Source organism: Harpia harpyja, chromosome 4, assembly GCF_026419915.1.
Source record: "Harpia harpyja isolate bHarHar1 chromosome 4, bHarHar1 primary haplotype, whole genome shotgun sequence".
Classification (NCBI taxonomy): domain Eukaryota; kingdom Metazoa; phylum Chordata; class Aves; order Accipitriformes; family Accipitridae; genus Harpia; species Harpia harpyja.
In genome coordinates this window covers 50,207,727-50,223,197 of record NC_068943.1, presented here as the reverse complement: position 1 = coordinate 50,223,197, position 15,471 = coordinate 50,207,727, and positions in this window count along the sequence as shown.

The following is a 15,471-nucleotide window of genomic DNA, read 5'->3' as shown; positions in this document are numbered from 1 at the left end:
TTTGTCCATTATCTAGAGAATAATATAGTTCATTCAATATACTTCCTTGGAGAAAAAAACATTTTGGTTTGCTGTAACTAGATGCTCTTTCTTGGGACAATACATTGCACTAAGTACCTGATCTTCTTTTGGATTTAAAAGGGTACAAAACAGTTCTGCCTGGAGACAGTGATTTTCATTGTGGTGATGCTCACCCACAGACAGTGTCAGGTGTGCTGTTCATTACATATCATCATCCTATACCATGTGTTATGTGTAGAACAAGGAAATATATTTTTGATCCTAAAAGCTGATTCTGTTCTTTTTATCTCATTACAGAAAAGACAGATGTGCTAAGGCTCAGGTTTTTGTACCCAAAACCTACTTCAAGGATATGCTTTGCTGCCATTTGTTGTTTGCTTCTGGAAAGTTCTCTATTAGGCAGAAATTTGGTGATGTCACTAAAGCATATACTTGCAAAACAACCTAAATAAGCATTTGCTTGTGCTAAGGTTAAGGCCAGACTACAAATCTGGGAGTCAGTTGTGGAACCAGGGATTTCGGCTGACAGTGCTTTACCCTAATATCTACAAGCTTAATGTTACGCTAGAAACAGCAGGAGCATCTCAGGTACACAAGAATGTTTTGGCAGGAGAGGGGAGAGGCAGTTCTTGATGCAGCCGACATTCAGGCAGTTCAGCGCTCTCTAAATGGAAACCAAAGTTTTGATGTGCCCATGGTAGCGAAATGACAGCCAGCGCTGAACATGGAAGCATTGGTACAGAGTGCTAGTGCCAGCTGATAAAATTGGTGGTCATCCTCAGCATTACCTAAAAGTACTGAGCAGTCTTCAAGGTTAAACAGTCCTCTGTTATTCCGCTTTATAGTAATCTAGTCTAGAAGGAGACAGGCAGGGATAACTATAGCAAGGACTGCATCAGAAAGAAAAGTTTGCAAAACCTTGCCCCATCGAAGGTGGAAGTACCTACACTGAAGTTAAGGCTGCCATCCAGGAATTCAGGGCTGTTAACGTAACAAAACAAGACTGTAGAACATTGCAACCTCTTCAACAACAGGAGCTGATATGATTCCCCATAGTGCCTCCAGTGCTTTTCATTCCTATGTAGCTGATTTCCAAACTGAATTCATGTCATCATGCTTTCCTAGGGGTGCCCTCTCCTTAGTAGCCTTACAAACACAGGGAAACAAAGGAAATTCAGCTTGCATGTTGCAAGGAGCGCTGGCAGAAAGCTAAGTGCCTGCTGGATAGAATATGGTACTGTTGTTCCCCAAACTCTCACACACACTGAGCCAGGAAGGCAGCCTAACGATTTATTGGGAGACAACAGAGATCTACCTTGTGAGAGTCCTCAGCGAGTATTTAGCAAGGAGGGGAGAGTCCCCTAAATATCACGCCCCCAAAATGCAAGAAACAATTGCATAGCAGCCTCATCTGTCCATGAGAGGTAGTGCATGAGAAGTAGAGAAATAGCAGTAGAGTGGCTTCAGTCACCTTAGTGAATATTTCGTGGATTTGTTATTTAGTGAACATTTATTAAACATCCCCCCCAAACCACGAAACCGAGTTATTCACTGAAATTTTAAAAAATAACTCTGAGTTAGCACTGAAGTTACAGAAATTAGAAATAAAATAGCAATTCAAATGATTGTACTGAGGAGCCAAGAGCTACATTTCCCTCTACCTTTTATCTACTTAAGTCAAATACAGCTAAAATAAACTTTCTTTATGCCTGGCTTTGATTAGAAATGCTGCCCCCAAACTTACCTTCCTTAGTTTTTGCCCCCTACCTCAATGTGCTTGCACAGAGCTGGCCACCGTGCGTGCTCGATGGGGAGAAAGATGCTCTGAGAGAAGATGGCTCAGCTCTCCAAGAGCCCTCAGGATGTGTTTTCAGACCCTTAGGGACAGCGGGCTGAGGGGCAACCTGGTCCAGGCCACCTGTGCCCACGGGGCTAGGGCTGGGGCTGCCCACAGGTTAAATGGGGCAAATGCTGGCCTTGCTTCCAGCTTAGGAGAAGTATATTCCTGTCAGGGAGAGCTCAGAGAGTGTGTGACTTCCAGCACCAGAGACACACACCGTGAGTGCTGGAAGCCCAGCCCTGCGTGGGGATAACTGTGAATTTGGTAATGGAAAGCAGGTTCCCTTCAATGAAATCCCTGCCTGCATTATCTCAGTTAGAGACAGTGGAAGATGACCGGGCATTGCACCTGAGAGAGATGCTTCACAGAAAGCAGAGAGGACAGCCTCACACAGCTAAAATTTTCATCTGGGGCTGAAAGCTTGGCTCTCCCTTTGAGAAACTTAAAATGTAAGGCAGGGCAAACGTGTGTGACGTGTAACACAGCATCAGTCAGATCACCTAACTTTCAAAATACCTTACGCCTGCCCCAGCCGGTGCCCTTGACCGAACAGCCTTCACGTTTGTTCCTCTCTCAACCAAATCTCCTCACAATTCACGCCCCCGTGTATTCTGCAAACAGAGGACGGAGGGTGCTGGCAGGCTCCCAGTCCCGTGAAGGAAGAAGCACAGGCCTGCCACCGCCCGCTCGCTCAGAGGAACCGGCGCCAGCAAAGCCCGACACGGCCTCTCGCCTCACCGCCAAGCAAAAGCCCGGGCGCGAAAACCGGACACCGGCCGCTGGCAGCCGCTCCACCTGCGCGGGAAGAGGCGGCGGCGGCGGCAGCCGCGGGCCGCGCGGCAGCTCGGCCGCCAGGTGGCGCCCACACACAGCCGTCACGCGGCCGCGATCGGGGCCGCCCCGCCCCGCCCGGCCACGGGGGGCCGGACTGACGCCCAATGCGCTGAGGAGGGCTGGCACCGGGAATTAACGGCAGGCAAGGCTCCGCGGGCTCATAGAGACACATATATACAGGTATCAGCGGCCTACCCGGCTGTCTGAGACCTTCCTCCTCCTCGGTCTCCACAGAACAAAGGGGCTTCACCTCAGGCCTTGCTTCTTAACCGCCCTTTGGATCTTCCAGAGGGCGAATGGTGGGTAGCGCTGCGGCCGCCTTCAGGCCTGTCTCGAGTTTCCTCTCCCAGGGCCTGGTGCCGTGGAGACACACTGGCAAGGGGAAACTGCACCACAGAGAGCAATTCCCACCGGTGCCGGCAAGCCCTGGTCTTGTTGTGCCCCTCCTGCTCTGGAGAAAGGCCTGTGCCTTCTGTGAAACCAGTGTCCTGACAGGGAAAAGATGCTTTCATTGGTACCCGGCACACTTACCAAGAATCAACCACCATTTTACAGGGTTTCCTCTTCACAGGCCCTGTTTCACCACACCCGTATGCAGGTATTGCTAACAGCATTTTACACACTTGAGGAGTTTGAGGTTATACACAGCCTGCAGTTCAAGGATCACTGAAGTGATTCTTAAATGTACAAATTGCAGCTTACGATACCGTTTGACAGAGGAAGGAACTTCAGGTATCACTTGGAGGTAGAGAACTGAAGCAAGCATCTGTAAATCTGAACAGAAAAGGACCCCTATTCTGACTCCTTGCTTTAGCTACATAACATCATTCCCGCCCCAGCACCACTGTGAGTCAATGTTATTAATTATTTTTCAGACAGAAATTCCTGTGAACGTGGGCTTGGAAAGGGTAAGTGAGTTGCCTCAAGTGACAGTGAGCCATGGCCGGGGCAGGGAAAGGACAAATTCCCCATACCTGACGGCTGCTCTAACCATTAGGGCCATTACTGTAAAAACTTCTACCCGGTCTTCCTCTCTCACTGTCTTCCTGTCTTGCACACAAGTCACAAAAGTCTGTTCAAATACAATCAAATCAAAATAAAAAACCAAAATCAAACTGAGTGGTTTGCTTTTACTGCCCAGTGAAGTGCCCTATGAAGACTACTGGGCAGTAACTCATGGTTACTGCTCTCAAGCCGTGCTGAAGAAAAACTTTGGGATGTTCCCTGAAAGGGCCACAGTCTATCTGGCTACAGCTCATAAGCCTGAAAGCAAATGATAAAATAAGCACCAAGAAAGCCAGAATTTGTATGCTATAGCCATCTCAGCCTCTCCAAAAGCATTTGTGCCTAGAAATGCATTTGGGAAACATCCTTCTCCCCCAGTGCATTGCCTTCCTTACAGGAAGAAAAATACACCCCTTTAAGTACTGTATTTTACTAAGTACAGTAGCTAGATTTCTGCAGAATTGGGACAATTCACTCTATTGAATGATACTGCCTCACACTATCTGCACAGGGATCTCTGCCAAAGACCACTGGCAAAGGTACCTGACAGGCTCGTTCATGCTTGTGGGGCTGAATAAGTTCATTAGACCTACAAGGAAGAACAAGCTCAAATAAAACTGCACACATCAATGTGCCCTGCCTTAATTAAAATGTACAATCATCAAACAGCTGACACCCAAAACACTACCGACACAAAGGAAGCACACGTCCCTCGGTTAACAGTGCTTTGGTTTCTGTCAAAACTTTTCAGGAAGGGGGGTTTGAGGGTTTGGGGGTGGGGACAGGGGGCAGTGTCTTTATTCACTGGGCATAAGAAGCTGTACCATGTGGAACCAGGTCTCATGAGTTTCTGGATGTGTTTCAGAAAGCACTTGAAAAGTCAACGTTGTCAAGATAATAGTTGGAAAAGATGTGTATCTTTTAGTGATTTAATGATATTTTTGTGATCAAGATTTTGTGAAATATCATACAAGTATTGACCATCTTTTCCTCTATTTCCCATTTCTGTACCCGATTGCTACACTCATACAAAAGTAAAAGATTTTCTGGAGTTTGAGGAAAAACAGAAAATCCCAGATGATGCCACTAGAGTCTTCTACTTGGATTTTCCCCTGCCTATAGAGCCTCTCCATCTACATCAGGATACATAAGGAACAACCATTCCCGTAGTACAGAATCCAGTGGCTTAAAATTTTCCCCAGCATCACGGGTGCCCTGCCCTCTGCCCAACAGCTGTAGCACCAACACTGACAGTGATCTCCCTTTAACCCCCTTCTCCAGCCTACTTGGAGACACAGGGGACTCTGGTCAAGTCTTTGAATGGCAATCATAAAGCCACAGGAGTGTTGGTATGTGGTTGAGAGAGGATATATGTATATACACATATATATCTCAGCATGATCAAGACAGAAGAGGAAAGGCAAAAAGTACTAGACCCACCCCAGCAAGAGTGCAGCCGTTGGCTCTTTCATCTTCCACCCATTCTCTGAAAGGTTTCTCTCTCCTCACAGCACTCAGTTCAGGCTTGATTCTGCGGAGTGGCCTCCAAGGGAGGAAGCATGGAAATTTAGAGCACTGACAGTTTGCAAGATTAGCCCTTTGGGACAAGCACTCTGTGTTCAGTGTCAGACACACCTGTGGCCCTAAGAACACTTTAGGGAACAGGAACTGAAGAGCTAGTCCAATGTTTGCTGTGCCTAAGAATTACAGGACACAGTTTTAAATTGCAATGCTACATTTACACTTCAGAACGAAATATAAGCATCTGACTAATTATATAGATTTCTCTCCAGAAGGGGGGGGGGGGGGAATGTCAGTCCTGTGCTGCACTTTTAATATTGCCAGACCTCAAGTAATAAATGTTTGCCATGGGTGTTTCAACACTGCTCTGTTCACTGTTTGTGAATATATGATACGCACTTTCTTCTCACAGCTAACTAATTGATTCTCGGAGAGAATCAGCTTTCCAAAGGTGAGCGAAAATGATTTTTGCAAAGAAGCATTTTTGTCACAGCAAGCATAGCTTTAAAGGAAATAAAAATTTTACTTGGAATATGATAGAAAAAGCATTTCAGCAAGCAGAATTGTGTTGGGTCCTGTCGCTACTGAGATGAAAAATGTATTTGTATTTTTTCCGTTGTTCTATTATTTGTGATATAGAGAGTTAAGATTTAAGGTTATTTTTTCTATGCCCACTTTTATCAACATGATAACTTCCCAATGATCTTGTTCATTCTGGCTGCAGAAACTGTGGCATAAAATGTTATGCCATTTGCAACCCATTACCGCATGTTGTTCCAATGATTCGCAATAGAGTGCAATATAAAGCTGTTTACAGGGCTGTTACTTCTGTATATAGTTTAGCATAACTAAAAGATATTGAAAAGAAAGGCTCCCAGAGCCATCATTTTTTTATTTGCTCATAAAACTATTTTGGAACTTTAATATTCAAGTGTAAATTTAAGCCAAATTAAAGTGCTGAAATGTTTACTAAGAGTCATATTTTAGGAACAAGTAACTTCAAAAGTATTAAGAAAACAAAAAATAGCATCTGAGGGCATACCTCTGCACAGAACAGCAAAATTCAAACAGTATGGTTTAGCCAGAAAACAGTGCGTTCAGTGAAAGCGAGAAAGCAATGAATAACCCTCTTACAAAGGTGCTTCATATTGACAAGTCCCACCAAACACAAGAGGCTGAGAGACATGTTCAAGTCCCTTTGAACATCAGGTGAAAAATCTAAATCCGATGTACATAGACCCTTCCTTAAAAGAGGCAGGTCTTTGGTAGGTAAAAATAGTTGAATTTTGCTAATTTCAGTATGGGACTTGAAAGTGTTTTGCAAAGAATCTGAACTTAGGAATGCTCCTGGGAAGCAAGGGTGTTATTATGCCCATTTTATAGAGAATGTGCATTAAGCAGATTTTTGCTATCACATTTTAAAACATCAACCATGAGGTAGAAACAATTTTGAAGCACAGCTGTCCGTAATGGAGTTTTAGGTCGGCTACGCTGACCGCTGCTGCTGGAATACTGAGCTATTAGTCTGATTCAGTACAATAATTTTTGTGTTCCCAAAACTGAGGCAAGAGAGGCTAAAGGCCATGACAAAGAGTACAAAGGCCAGGGAGCAAATTCTTCTCTATTACACTGTGAGTAAACACTGTCTGCTTACTAATAACCCTGATCCAAAGGGAAGATCCTCTTGTAACGGACATGCGTATGAGCAAACCAGAAGCAGATGCTGAGGGGGCCAGCGCAGAGCGTAAAGCGGCAGCACACGATCCTGAAGCTCTCACAGGCAATGCTCGGCTGGTGCTAGAAGAATACTTGCCCTAGCCAGAGCAGCCCTTTGAGGCAGTATCAGAGACTGAACTTTCTGCCAGGGGACAGTGATTCCCTCCAAGGTGCTCTGTGGTGGCGTTCGGCGATCTTGTTACTTTCCACATCTTTTGCTGTTTTGCATTACTGAAAAAAAGCAGCATAAAGTGGAAAAAGAACATGTTTTCAGAGAGCAGAGGCTGCTTCTGACAGTTTATACAGTATGCCATGCAAGATGGCCCAACTATTTTTCTTTTCCAAAAAAAAGATTCCTCTGAGCAAGCCTTAATTCACAGTTCCAAACTGACTGGCAACCAGGAGTAGATGAGTGCTCCAGATCACGCTCCATCACAATACAGTTACAACTATTTAAAACCCAATTAATTCTCTTTCTAACTTTCCCATCAAGCTGTAAAGTTCCACTTGGCACGGCTTTTTACTTTGATTTTGAATTCCTGCTTGGAAGATTAACTGGAAATGGATTTGGCTTGAACAGCTGCACCGAACATATTTTGTTTTGTTTTGTTGCCGTCTCAAATGACAATACTTAGCACTCTTCATCTTCAAAGCATTATACAAATATTGAGTCACATCCCCTCACAACAATCTCGTGACATCACCTCCTGTGAATAAAATCATGCAAAGAGGTGGAGAATGAGCAAGAGATCCACAATTTGTGCAGGGTCACAGAAGAACCCTTGGCAGAGGTAGATGTAGAAGCCAGGGACTCACAGGAACCTTCTGGTCCTCACTTTATTAATCTCAACTTCTGCAGACACACGTGGATTTTTGGGGGGTGGAGTTTTCTTCCCTTTTTTTTTTTCTTTTTTTTTTAGTTCTGTTCATCCTACGGTAACATCTCATGGTAGCTAGTATATGCACGTATAAGCTTGCAGGCACTTTCTGCTGCTACGTGCCCTGCCACCTGAAGTTGAGCATGCACGGCTGGGTCCACAGTGGGGAGTTCCCTTTTCCCTCAGTGACTAAAAGGTGTTTCAGGCACGGTTGTATGCAAGCGTGTCTTTGCCCTCAAGTCACTGAGGCCCATATATCTGGCTACATCCAGCCAGGAAGATCATCCTTTTCTTCAGACACACTCAACTCTGACAAAGTAGTGATCTCCTGAGGAGTTCACCGTCTGTGGGGAGAAAACAGTGCCAGGGCCAACACTTAATCAGAGTATTGTTTACATAAGGCTAATACACTGGGCATGTGACTTAACGTGCCTAAATTAGGAGCCTCAGGTCGCTCTGGACTCAGTGGAGAAAGGTACCTCCTTTCAGGGGGTAATTCAGAGACCTTAATTTAGGCTCCACTGACTACAGAGAGCGCCTGTGCTCCTAAATTAGACATCTAAATCAGTAGTCTGTGTGAAGCAGAAGTCGTGTGAATACATTCCTATAAATATATATTCTCTGCAGTGCCAACTCCCATAAAGTGAATTAACGTCAAACATGTAGAGCGTATAGTTGTCAGGGTTTCTTTTCCTGAAGAAAACTGACAAAGAAAATATGCTATTTGTGTTTCTGTGCACATCTTGTTTTGTTTCCCTCCTTATTTGGCTTCTTCCTAACTACCTCAAGAGATCTTTCAGACTAAAAGAATTGGATTATTCCCTATAGAACTATAACATTACCTAGAAAGCCCCTCCCCAAAGCATTCCAAGGCACAAGTGAGGAAACTGCTTCTCCTAAGGCATGACAGGTATGTGGCAACAAAATCTAGGTTTTGTTGAATTTATGCCTCTTTGTGCATTCTAGTACCCTCATTTCTAGACCGGAAGGCATTGGGAAGAAACGGCATCACGAGGCTGAATCATTCAGCAATTAAGACACTGGCCTGGGGTAATTCCCAGGCCCATTACTCCTGCGGCGCAGCTTTAAACAAGTTATTTCACCTTTATTCCTGTTATGAGGTAGCCTTGATCTCAGGAGGCACTTCCTATATTAAGTCCTACTGCCAGTTTTTGAGTTCACGTGAAAATCGTCCGTAGAATTCCCAACAGCAATGCCCATGCAGTAGAGCAGAGGTGCACTGGTGAGGCAGCGTGAGCAGGGTTGCACCGATACCGCTGTGCTGTTCCTTCTTGCTGGCAAAATTTCAAGCCAGACCTCCCTTAAGCACAAATGGCAACAGCTCCCTCAAAGTCTTACACAAGCTTCTGGCCCATTTCAAAGCAGTGAAATATTTGTAAGAACTCTACCTTACATAAAATGGTGTGGGGGCATTAAAGAAAAAAAAAACATAAACCAACATGGTCATTTTAATGTGTATTCTATGTTCTGGTTCTGTAAGTAAACTGTACAAGTAGTACCTGTCCAATTTAGCCCTCCATCTCTGTAGTGACAGCTCCTCTGTCAGGACTGCAACAATCTGAGGCATGCAGATCCTCATTGTCAACAACAAACTTTGGCCCTCTAAAATAAGCTGAATTCTTACTGCCTTGACGGCAGGAAGTTCCAGCCAGGAAGAGGGTCCTTCAGCTATGAAAGCTGGAGCCAGTGAACCTGAACGCAGAACCTGAAACTGTCCAAAACCTCACCTAGAGGTTAGGTCACCTGTGCCACTCTTCTCAACATAGATAATATACTTCTGATATGTCAAACTAAAAGGAAAAAATACAAATAAAAATGCTACCAATACACAGCTTTTCAAGTAGCAAGTCCGACTCCCAAGGGCTAACACTGTTAGCAACACAGACCCAGCCTACGTCTTCAGCAGCACCTTCTGGCATTTTAAGTGTCCCACAGAGAGCCACTTATGGCCTTTCTATCATTGGGGTAGTAGGAACACATAAAGGCAGCAAGAGCATATAAAAAACCCACAAGAAAAGAAAGAGGATGTAGCTGAAAATTTTTGAGAACATCTTTTTCTCAGTATCGACTCCCAGTTGCTGGTTTTTGCTTTATTCTGGATCACCTTCATTCCTTCTGAGACTGTACTATCAATTTCACATCCAGGGACTGAAATAAACCCATCATCTGGACTATACTGTAGCAAGTGTGTAAAATAATTCATATTTCAGTATTTATCATCCATCTCCACACATTAAGTTGCAGAATGGGAAAATACTGCATGATAAACTGTGTGATGGAAGAAGCAGGAACAAAATCTTGTACTGTTCATCTTGGACACACTTATGTGCAGTGAATTAAAAGGTGCAGGAGGATGAATTTAAAATTGGTATTTCTCATTGTGCAATAATGCTACTAAAGTTAAAAGAGTACCAACACTGAAAGCTGAATCAGATTCAGATTCCCACTGACATTTCAACGTATGACATTTTAGATATTCCATTAACCACTATTGAAGTTTCAGGTACTATTTCATACCAGAACAGTGTTTTATATGACCTTCACTTCACAGGATCATCACTGTTCTTCAGGTATAATGAAGCGATGAGCTGTGGAATAAAAGGGAAGAAAATGGTCAAGGTAACTACCTAGATACCAAAAGACTGTATGTATTTATTACTTCAAAGTGAAAACACAGTGCAGACAGGAAGGGGAAAAGGTTCAGTAAAAGCAGTTTCAGCAGAGGAATTTAAAATTATTCACATATTCCTTGGAAAAAATCCATAGCACTTTTATCTGGTAATAGTAGTACTGTGTTAGGAAACAGCACTTAGAAATTCTGGATTAAATAGCTATCTTGTAAAAATCAGGTGGAGGCTATTAGTCCTAGTCATCTATAATCAGAATTAAACCCCTGTAATGATATGCAGCAAAGGGCACATAATAGGAGGAATAAAAAGTATTACTGATACAAAACAGAAATGTGGCTGTCATTATTTGTCTTCTCCAGGTGTAAGCTTGGATTGCCTGATGATAACACCTGATATCATATGAAAGAACAGCTTCATCGCACCAACTGCTTCATATGCAGCGGGTGTTTACAGACAACAGCTGATACTAGTCAGTGGTCAAAAGTGGAAAAGTCCTTCCTTAGATTCACACTTAACCTTTGCAAGTATAGCAGTTTCACCATGCTCCTTCACACTTGTACAGAATCTCTCAAAGCCATGTAAAGATAATAATGAATTTGCACATGGAGATGCTGCATGCATTTTATACCTCGGCACCCTGCAGCACAAAGGTCAAGATCCTCACCCGAAGCCAAGAGGAAAGCAGTGATAATGAGCAACAAAAACACGTGTGCAGCCAGATCCTCAGTTTATCCACAATTCCTTGAAATTAGCAGAATTTTACAGTTTAAACAGCGGCCTTCCTCCAGTGCAAAGAAGGGATACTGTTAGGGGAAAAAAAAAGCAGTATAAGCACAGCTATATCTGGGTGCAGATTTCAATAGGAACATTTCAGGAGGCAATGTTAGGTGTCAGCTCACACACAAGCTTTTAACAGGTTTAAAAAAAAATAATCTAGCTAACACTTGATTTTGAATCAGTTGACCAGTCTGACAGCAAACAAAGCAGCATGGGAAGAACAGGAGAGAAAATACACCCCAACCAGTCCAGGGTTGAGAGGAAGTTTTGTGGACTGCAATAGGACAGATCACCTCCCCTAAGTAACAGTTGTTATTCCAAATAGCTCCTGAAAAGCACTTTCATGAAAATTCCATTGCTAAAAAAATAAACAAGCAAGTAAAACGACCACCATAAATACACAAATAAAGATTAAAAATACACACATGTATGTAATATATATATATAAAAATATAAATATAGACAGAGAATGAAATGTTCTCAGTTAAATCTGAGACACCACACAAAGAAAATTTGGTGTTCTTGTCAACCCTACTGACAGAAAAAGCCCCGCAATTGTGGCCATCAAAGGTTTATAGAAGATTTCTGTAAAAAGCAAGAGGCAAAACCCCAGAAGTCACCAAAGCCCATTTCATTAGACAGGCCAACTTAATTAATTTGTTCAATTTGCTTCTCTTCTATGCATGGTTGTAAATGCAGGTTGGAAAGCAGAAGGCTAGAGGTGATGGGAATGAAGCTCATTAGGAAGCAATAAAGAAGGAAGAGACGCCAGAAAATGAATGCTAGTTCATTGGGAGAATTTTAAAAAATGCCATTTGTCTTCATGACACAGAGGGAGAAGAGCTCAACGAGCCCATGCATATGGTTAGTTTGCAGGGACCTTTGACTTCTGCTGGCCTTTGACCTCAGTGTTTCAATCAGGACAACACTAAACTGTGCATGGTGCCACCTTTTAATATCTAGTAACTACAGTTCGTAAAGATTACAAGCCAAACCCAGAATAAAAGAAGACACCTAACACAGGATTTCAGCAGAACGTAGACTACCAATGCCAGTGCTGAAAATCTGAAAATCCAAGATCATATGCACCCTAGCCTCTGACAAGCCTAGCCTCCTATACACTAACATTTCATACCCTCTGGTCCCCTTTGATCCAAAAGTCTTTTTCTGCACATTGGGTCTTGGTCCACTGCACATTTCCAAACTAACAGGCACAAACGGACCTGAGCCTCTCACAAAGTGACAGTACTGGTAGTCCCTTTTCTTTAGGCCATGGCTAAAGGTAGTGCCACTCTATGAACAGCCTGCTGGTTAAGGATTTGCCTAGCACATCAGAGACGTTGCTACATCATTTCTTCTTTTTGCCATCTTTCAAATGGGTATCTGCCAGAAATTGGTGCTATGCCCCTGGATAGGGAAAAGAACTCAAATGCAGGAATAAAAAACCCTAATATCAGGATGCTACAGCACTCCCCCAGAGACCAGAAGGTTTGGTCCTTCCTTCTCAGGATCATTTAAGCATTTCTTGTGACCAGTGAGAACCTTACCTACTGAGCAGAAAAGCTCTGCTGTCTTTCCAGCCCAACAGCAAAGCTTTCACTGCAGGGGCAGAGATTATACAGTTCAACAAAAAATCAAGTCATACTGCCCTCCACACAGATGAGAGAAGAGTGGGAGAACGAAGGAGCTGCAAATCCTGTGAACTGCCCCACACAGAGCTTCTTCCTACTCCATGCCCATGCGACATGCATGAATATTACCCTCTGAAGATGCATCCCACACTTCCATACTAGCTTGGACTTAAATGCTCTTGAACTGGGACAGCTTCTCCAGGCAAAAATTCTAATTTCTTTTGCACAGAAATGCATTTTGCATGAGCAGGGACTTGGAGGAAGGCTGGCTCCCCCTTATGAAGGGAAGACTGTGGCTGGTGAGTGAAACCGACCGTGTAGCTGTATGCTGGACTCTGGCTGACAGAGGTGCAGAGAACATAAGACCTCTTTTATACCCAGCCGCTGCAGACAAAATGTAGTCCAGCATGTCCAGGAGCCATGCTGACTGCTGACATATTCTGCTGCAATCCTCAAGCTACAACCCCTGCACTTAAACATAACTGCACATATAAAATTACGCAACAAACATTAGCTGCTTTCCTAGATGGTTTCTCATTGCTTTCTCCTTGGCTGCTCAAAACCTTCTTGAAGGTGTTTACTCTTTTCAGTTCTTTGAGAAGAGCAGCTGTGGTCATTTCTGCAGTAGAAGACAGCTGTGCACTTAGCCTGGCCAGGGATTGCTGACAGCCGTCACTCACCTCTTCTTCCTCCATCTGGGCATCGAGCCAGCAGTCTTCACAAGGAATCGGTATGAGCCGAGAGCCATATCCCATAAATAAGTCAGACTCAATTATTTTATATAAAAACAATATCTTAGCTTTTAATGAGTGCAACTGCCAATACAGGGATTCACGCATTATGAATCACTATTTTCTCCTTCCTAGCACTTTCTAATTTCCTGCTAAGGAGAGAAGCTGAATGGGGTCATTAATCTGAATTAGAAATACCATGACCTGCTCTGCACTTTATCTGCTAACATTTTCTGGCATAGCAATATAGGATGGGATTTTGTATTTCAGACAACATAGGATGTGAGAAATGTAGGTCCTCATTTTAAATAACCTCAGGAAGAACTGTATTTTTACTAGCAAACTCTTAAATGTAAATATAGCACAGGGTTCTCTGTCTTGAAGCATCGGAGAAAATATGTTGACCAGACAGCAGATAACATGTTCTTTAAACAAGCTCGCATGGGTACTTTTCTCCTTTACCTTCCAATTCAATATTGGAATATCTTTGAAAATACATAGATGAATGAGATCATAAAACAACTATAAATAGAAATATAAGGTATTAACGTATTAAAAGAGTATAACTAATAACAATGTTCAGAAAATTAATTAAAAACATTGTACCTACTTTTATTTTCCATTTACAATGCAACTTTCCTCACTTGGGAGTCCAAAGGCCCTGAAAAAAGATAGGTCATGCTGGGTCTACGCTTTTCAAGCAGAACTGCACTCTGATCTCTACAGAGAGTTGTTCAAAGACACAAACATGATATAGCCCAAGGGGTCCAATATCTGAAAACACTTATGCACTCAAGCCTTGTTTTCTTTTTTTATTATTACTTTTTATTAGACTAAAATGGAAAGTGCAAGCTCTAGTCATGGAGTACATTCCCACTGTGCGATGCACAGGACAAATTCAGACCAACAAAAATATACGGCCAGAACTGAGACCTAAGTGTTGCCCAGACTTCTTGCCAGCCGTTTTACAAAGGAATGCACCTCCCTCAAAATAACTTTCCGCTAATGGATAATCCCTGCAAAGTCAGTGGGAGTTTTCCACAGGATTTAAACTGCTCATGGAAACGAGAATTTCCAGCATCCAGCCCAAGGCCCCGATGAGCTTGTATGCAAGGTTGCCTGAGTTTCCAGAGCTCCTCTAGCAGGACTGGGTCTAATTCAGAGAACAGCATTTACAAACGACCATGCATGGAATGATGAACAGCAGTCACCTGGGACTTAGCATCCTGAACAGCAGCAGCACAAAGGGAAGTTTTGGCTGAAGATACTGAAGCAAATGCCGCACATATATCTAACGTGACAGAACACAGCCAATTCTCACTACAAATTATTCAGTAATTATTCTCTGTTCCCTATATATACTTGAGAAGCCAAGAAGATTAAAAGCCAGTAGTAAAACTTTCTTTTCCCTGTATTTCTTTGGTAAAGTCCTAATTTTCTCCTACCTACAGCAGTTTTACTATGCCAAAATCCCTTCAGCATTTAGTTCTACTTAGTTCTAAGTCATCTTTCCTCTGACCCAGACCCCTGCCTCCCAGGCTGTTGAATTTATTATCAGGTTTTGATACCATGTTAGACAGTTATGTTTCATAGTGCGAACGTTCTTCAGCTCTGCGAACGTTGTTGCTAAACACGTATTACAGCAGACTACAAATTAGAGCCAAGTTAGTTAATTAAGGCAGAAGACACAGTTTTTCAGTTGTTCAGATTTCTGTGTGTGTTAGTGGCTGGCTGTGCCTCTATTTTTCTCAAGAAGGTGACAATCAGCTCATATTTCAGCATCTTCTCAGTCTGCTGACATATAGAGGAGAGGGAGAAATGTTAATGGTGTGCTCATGAAGTTTACAGACATCAAGAAATAGGTTT